The sequence below is a fragment of the Anser anser genome (assembly GCF_964211835.1).
Source record: "Anser anser genome assembly, chromosome: 5".
Taxonomy (NCBI): Eukaryota; Metazoa; Chordata; class Aves; order Anseriformes; family Anatidae; genus Anser; species Anser anser.
The window spans coordinates 2,674,647-2,681,238 of NC_139725.1; positions in this window are offsets into that span (position 1 = coordinate 2,674,647).

Sequence of the window (6,592 nt, forward strand, 5' to 3'; positions counted from 1 at the left end):
CAAAACATCTTGAGTTCCTGCCCAGGATTTCTCTGCCTGAACCAGACATGACTCCAGCAAGTGTAAAGCAGAGATCTGTTTTCTGCTGGGGAGCATGTAGTTTTGGCCTCAGCTGCAAGGGATCCAGAAGATAAAACAGTTCCCTTTTTCTATAACCCACACTTAAGCACAACTCAAATACTGAGAGAAATTTCCCAGACAGTTGTCTTGGTTATTTTCTTCAAGAAATTCTGACAGAAACTTCTAAACTGAAACGTCTGCCACGTCTCCTGCTGCTGGGGAATGAAGGTTACTCAGGTATGACTGGAACTATTTGTAGTAGCTACCTCTAAAGTGATTCAGAGCGCTACAGGTACCACCAGCACAGGAACTGGAGTCTTACAAATCTTAGTTACCTACTTCAGGGAGGAAAGTATCTTCCTTTCTCTCTACACATTAGAAAAGTTAACTACATACAACACGATAATTTTCTCAGAGCAAGTTGTCAGTCTTCTAGTGATTTACAAGCTGCTACTTCAACTCATCTGGATTTTGAGGAATTTTCAGAGGATTTTTTTTTTTTTTTAAACAAATCACCCTGGGATGTTTTCACAAACAAAAGCACGTGATCACTGGCAACCTCAATGATTGTGCAACTATAACAACAGACTATGCTGAACCTTTCCAGAAGATATTAACGGTCTACAGAAAATATTCTGCAACAGCAAAGCAGCTTTGTACTGGTTTACTTAGGACTGGAACTGAATGAAGACATACCCAAAACCTAGCTCTTCAACCTGAAAACCAACAACTAAAATGAGCTTTTAGCCATAAAAGTTAAATTCTGTAGTAAGCTGGCAATTCTGGCTTTAATTTGTTTGCAAGACCTATTCTTGGCCAAGATTTCAACTTTTCTAATAGTAATGTGTTTATATTCTCTTTTAAAATCAGACTATTTAAAAACAAAACTAGATCACTTTTGCTGGCCTATCTACTATGAAGGAAGAGAAAGAGACTATTATACACATTGGAGATATTATTATTAATCAAGCAACACTGCTTGTCATTTTATAGTTACATAAAATATAATCCACGTTCCATGGACCATGTAGATGAGACAAAAAGGGTCAGACACAAATTATAGGAGACTGTAGTTTCCAGTAGTGAGATAACAGTTAAAAAACAGTAAGTGGTCTACAATTTGAATGAAGGACTCTGTTCCAATCTGTATTCTATTTTTGTAGATCAAAAAAATTTCTTTGCCACAGCAGTGAATACATGCGCTTTCAGTAATTAAATTAAACATAATAAAACGGCTACCAACAGTCTAGCAAAATGTTACTGCGTTGTTATTAGAAATTAAACGCAATATAATGGAAGTAATAATATTTGATTTTAAAATAGTAGCTGAAGACCTGAACAAGTTCGGATTCTATTATTTTATGTATTGTACAACCTCAGCAAGAAATCATCCTGGCCCAAAGCAGCTTAAGTTGTATTCAAGTCACACAAACTGCGAAAGGGGTAAAAAGACTGAGTGATCATTCCTTAGCACATAGGTAGCAGTGAGAACATACTACGTCTAACTCAGTTCTCCTGATTTACAATTTGTAGCCGATCTCTTTGCCCACCATGTTGTCTTATAGATTTCTTAAAAGTAATCAAAGATGCACAAAAACAGTAAGAAACACTACATCACTTGGGCTGGAATAAATAATTAGGATGTTCTGCAAAAGAAGAATTGAAAGCAACTGCTAACATTTGTAGGCAGTCTAGGACAAGAGAGTAATTCAAAATTTATATTTCTTTCCCCATTGAGAATCATCCGTATATAAATACTGTAGACGTTAACAACCTCTTATGTACTAGCATGCATTGCAGACAGCTGATGTGGGCCATGGTTTCTGTCTGGATCTCAGCACTGTTTGATGGAACTGGACAAGTCAGCTTAGATCCATGATATAGTTAGGAGGGGTGGTCAAGACATGTTTTTCTTCATGTGGTCCATTAAAGCTTAACCTTCAGTTAGAAACACACAACTCTAATAAAAACGCTGCTGCATATGCAAAAAATACCCATACAATTGCAAACATTGTTTTTATGTGTTAACTAAGTTGTCTTCAGCTGATGTCTTCTGTAATACATTGTCAATTAATATCTTGCTGTTTCAGCTCAATAGATCGTTAGTTTTTTTTTTTTCCCAGTGCATATGCAAACCCCATAATGTTTAAAGACGGTGGAAATTGAAAAACTCATGGGTGAACTAAGCATCTCTTTGGACATCCACTCTGAAAAAGTGAGCCCAGAAGAAGAGAAAGACAAAATAAAAGATTCAAGGCAGAAATACAAACAAAAGGGCATTTCCATTAGAAGAAATATGTAATTAAGTGGCAAGACCATAAATAATACATCTATTTTAATCACTGATCTGACTTTGTCTGTGTCCTTTGCCACCACTTCCAATAATACCACTTCATTTACATGACAACAGGTAATTACATTATATCCATAATTCAGCTAATGTATTGTACGGTTCTTTCACCTTGTACAAATTATGAACTCTGATAGACCCTTTGTCTTTCAGTTTGCTAACAGTTCTACGCTCATACGTCTCCATGCTACATATAGCATTTTCTAGTTCTGAGACAAGAAAATTTAAGCACTTTCTTTCAATTTCCATTCATCAAAATCTAGAAGGACATTTTCTGCAATTATTTTCCTTTAAATTGTTGACTTGCTAGTATCCCACCCTGCACATCTGTTTCTAAATCCTTTCTATCCTCCACCTTCTCCTGAATAGTTCAAAAACTTATAGTCTACACTCATAGTTTTTCTAGTGATGTCCTCAAAAGCATGAAGTTTAGTAAAAATCACAGCAGAGTTCCAAGTAACAATGCTGGAAATATTCTTCACTAGTATCTCCAACATCTGAAGGATGTTCATTAATCTTCTTTCATTAGTACACTTCTTGTGAAGCAGGCTTTGATATACAGAAGTTGACTCATTTTGGATGACTCACAGCAAGGAATAACAGACAGCTGTCTGTCATGATTTGCTGTGCTAAGACTGACTGACTATAGGTCATTCTCTGAACCTCTGCAATCCAAACAGAAGGGACTGACAGGTTGCGATCCATGAACACAGCAAAATAAGAACTGGCCTGAGTTTTAGTAAAAGCAGCAAGTAAAACTAGTGAGTTTGAACTTGGGTTAGTTTCAACTGATTCAATGAAACACAGTAACACTGATGGGAAGATATATGGTATATGTCTTAAAGGGCACTTGCCCAGAAAAACAGTGACAACTTGCTATAAAGGCTTGTAATTCCCATTCCTCACAGCTGCATAAAATGACTCTACAAACATCATCACTGGCATACCTTTACATGAAGAAAGCCAAAAGAAGTGCCTGCACGCAATTCAGATCTACTGTGATAAAGGGAAAATGCACTTCAATCAAACCCAGCAAAAGCTTAGACTGAAAGAAGAAATGAGGAACCCTCCAAGATTACAGGTTAAGACTCCTGCAAGTACACATTAATCCCCATGATACTGTGAACATAAAATAAAACAGCTGAATGAAGATTAGAGAGACCAGTTCATATGAATAGCAGGAGTAAAATCCAGTGCATACAGCCAGGTAGACGTCTAGGGAAATGCTTTTTGTTTTTTAGCCAGCAGAGTCCTCATCTTCAAGGATCATTTAACAGAACCTCAGCTAAATTATAATCATCTGAGGGAGGTAAGAACTGAGCAGAAAAAAGCACTGATATTGAGAGACAAAATCCAACATTTTGTAGCTCATCAGGAGAGTAAACAAGCTGAATATCTCCATTAGGATATCATAAAAAGTTGAAAAGTATGCCTGACTCCTCAGTATAGCTGTTACAGCAACTTGGATATACGTGAAAAATTTGGGGCTGGCGACAGGTCACCAAACTGAAATATTAACAAATGTAGTCAATGCCCAACAGTAAGTGCAAATATTCTCAACAAACATGTCCTTGTTGAAATTTAGAAACAGATACACTAGAAGTTAAAACATAGAAAATTGCGATCATTTTGACTAATACCACCAACTTGAATTTCTGCATGAACATGCTTAGTTCCTACAAACTCAAATGATCTAAGTTTCTCCTTCCTTTTTAGTGCTAGAGAACAGCTACTGACCGTAATTCTTCCTCCTCAGCTGATCCAGGACAGGTTCCCACAAGAAAAAGGAGTATAACACCTCTTGCCTAAAGACTCTTGTGAAAATGGGAAGTGTATTAGGCAAAATTTAAAACAGCCTAGTAGATAGAGACAGCATTGAGCGCACCCTCAGTAAGTTTGCAGATGACACCAAGCTAGGTGTGTGTGTCGATCTGCTCGAGGGAAGGAAGGCTCTGCAGGAGGATCTGGATAGGCTGGAGCGATGGGCTGAGGGCAACTGGATGAAGTTCAGTAAAGCCAACTGCCGGGTCCTGCACCTGGGGCACAAGAACCTCAAGCAGCACTACAGGCTGGGCAATGAGTGGTTAGAAAGCTGCCTGGCAGAGAAGGACCTGGGAGTATTGGTTGACAGGCAGCTGAATATGAGCCAGCAGTGTGCTCAGGTGGCCAAGAAGGCCAACAGCATCCTGGCTTGCATAACAAACAGTGTGGCCAGCAGGGCTAGGGACGTGATTGTCCCCCTGTACTCGGCTCTGGTGAGGCCGCACCTCGAGTACTGTGTTCAGTTTTGGGCCCCTCCCTACAAGAAGGACATGGAGGTGCTCAAGCGAGTCCAGAAAAGGGCAACGAAGCTGGTGAGGGGTCCGGAGAACAAGTCTTACGAGGGGCGGCTGAGGGAGCTGGGGTTGTTCAGCCTGGAGAAGAGGAGGCTCAGGGGCAACCTTATTGCACTCTACAGGTACCTTAAAGGAGGCTGTAGCAAGGTGGGGGTTGGTCTATTCTCCCACGTGCCTGGTGACAGGACGAGGGGGAATGGGCTAAAGTTGCGCCAGGGGAGGTTTAGGTTGGATGTTAGGAAGAACTTCTTTACTGAAAGGGTTGTTAGGCATTGGAATGGGCTGCCCAGGGAGGTGGTTGAGTCGCCATCCCTGGAGGTCTTTAAAAGATGTTTAGATGTAGCCCTTAGTGATATGGTTTAGTGGAGGACTTGTTAGTGTTAGGTCAGAGGTTGGACTAGGTGATCTTGGAGGTCTCTTCCAACCTAGACGATTCTGTGATTCAGTATGGCCAGTTTAGAGCAGTTCAGACAGCACTGCAAGTTGGACCAGAAGTGTAACGAGTCCTGAAAGCATAGAGAGCGGTAGAGATGTTTTGCATTCTCTAACTACATCTTCAGACTTACTTGTGAACCCCTACTGCTGCATGGAAAGTCAAGACCGGTATTCATTAGCAACTTGCCTGTGCTTGAAAGAGATGTGGTTGGTTCTGTGAAGTGCTTAAGTCCCTAAATTTCAGGATCAAGATAAACGTTACAGAATATTAAAAAAGTCAAGCACTCGCTTACAGAAAAATATACTCCGATCCTCTCCTACTGTACTTTGAAGAAATTGCATTCACATTTGATGAGAGCAAAATCTTAAGCTGCAACAGAGCTCAAAAGAAAACTGTTAATACAGTCATGCAAATTGTTAGTGGAAGCACAACAGAAGCTAGGAGTAAAAGTAACTTCTATAGTAAAGTAGTATTATAATTCCATGTATTTTACTCAGGAATAAATTACTGCTATAATGAATTTAAGAGCTGCAAGCCATCCAGCTATCTCAGAAGGCAAGAAATGCTGCCAATAGCATGACAGAGGCATTATTCTACCATTTCTATTTAAGTAAAAAAAATTACACATCATGAATTAAGAGAAAACACAGCTTCCCCCCCAGTCACAGTGATATGACTTCGTATAACCTTATAGCTCCCATTAACCCTCTTAAGGGGAATAAAAAGCTGTTTTGTTGCTGTTCAGTTAAAAGCAGGTAAAGAGGGTAGTGGGTAGCAAAAGGCTTCTTTTTGTATCCTGCTGATTGGCCACTTGCTTTTCATCCACTTCAAAGCTTTTCAAGACCCAACCTTCTCCTTTCTGACTGTGGAAAGCTCCAAAAATGCTCTCCCTTCCCAAGCAACATACATACGGAAACACCTTTTATTTTATATTTCGTGAAGGTATTTCTCCAACTGGCTGTTGGATCTGAAGACCCTCTCAATACTTAATCAAGAAAACTTTTACATACAGAAAAAATATATTTTGCTACATTCTCCTCCAAACCAAGACCTTCAGATCTTTCATAAGGAAGACAATTAGTAACATGACACTGAAGGCTATATTAGTAGAGATGCATTTGAAGCACCAATAAGTTTCTAAAATCCTGTTAAGTGCTGTACACTTTTTTCCTTCTTATTGTTAAAAAGATGGCAACCCTCACACTTGGCATTGCTGCCAGTTCATTTGTTTTACCTTGTATATATTAGCTTCCTTTTAGTTACATTTAATCCCTCTCACTTTTTATTTCATAAAGTAAAACAATGGTTTGGCATCATACTTACATACCTCATCTGTCCACTGCTTCCTTCTGACTCTGAAAGAAGTGAGGACCAGGGTTGTGACTCTTGACAGGAGAATCATTTCCTCTA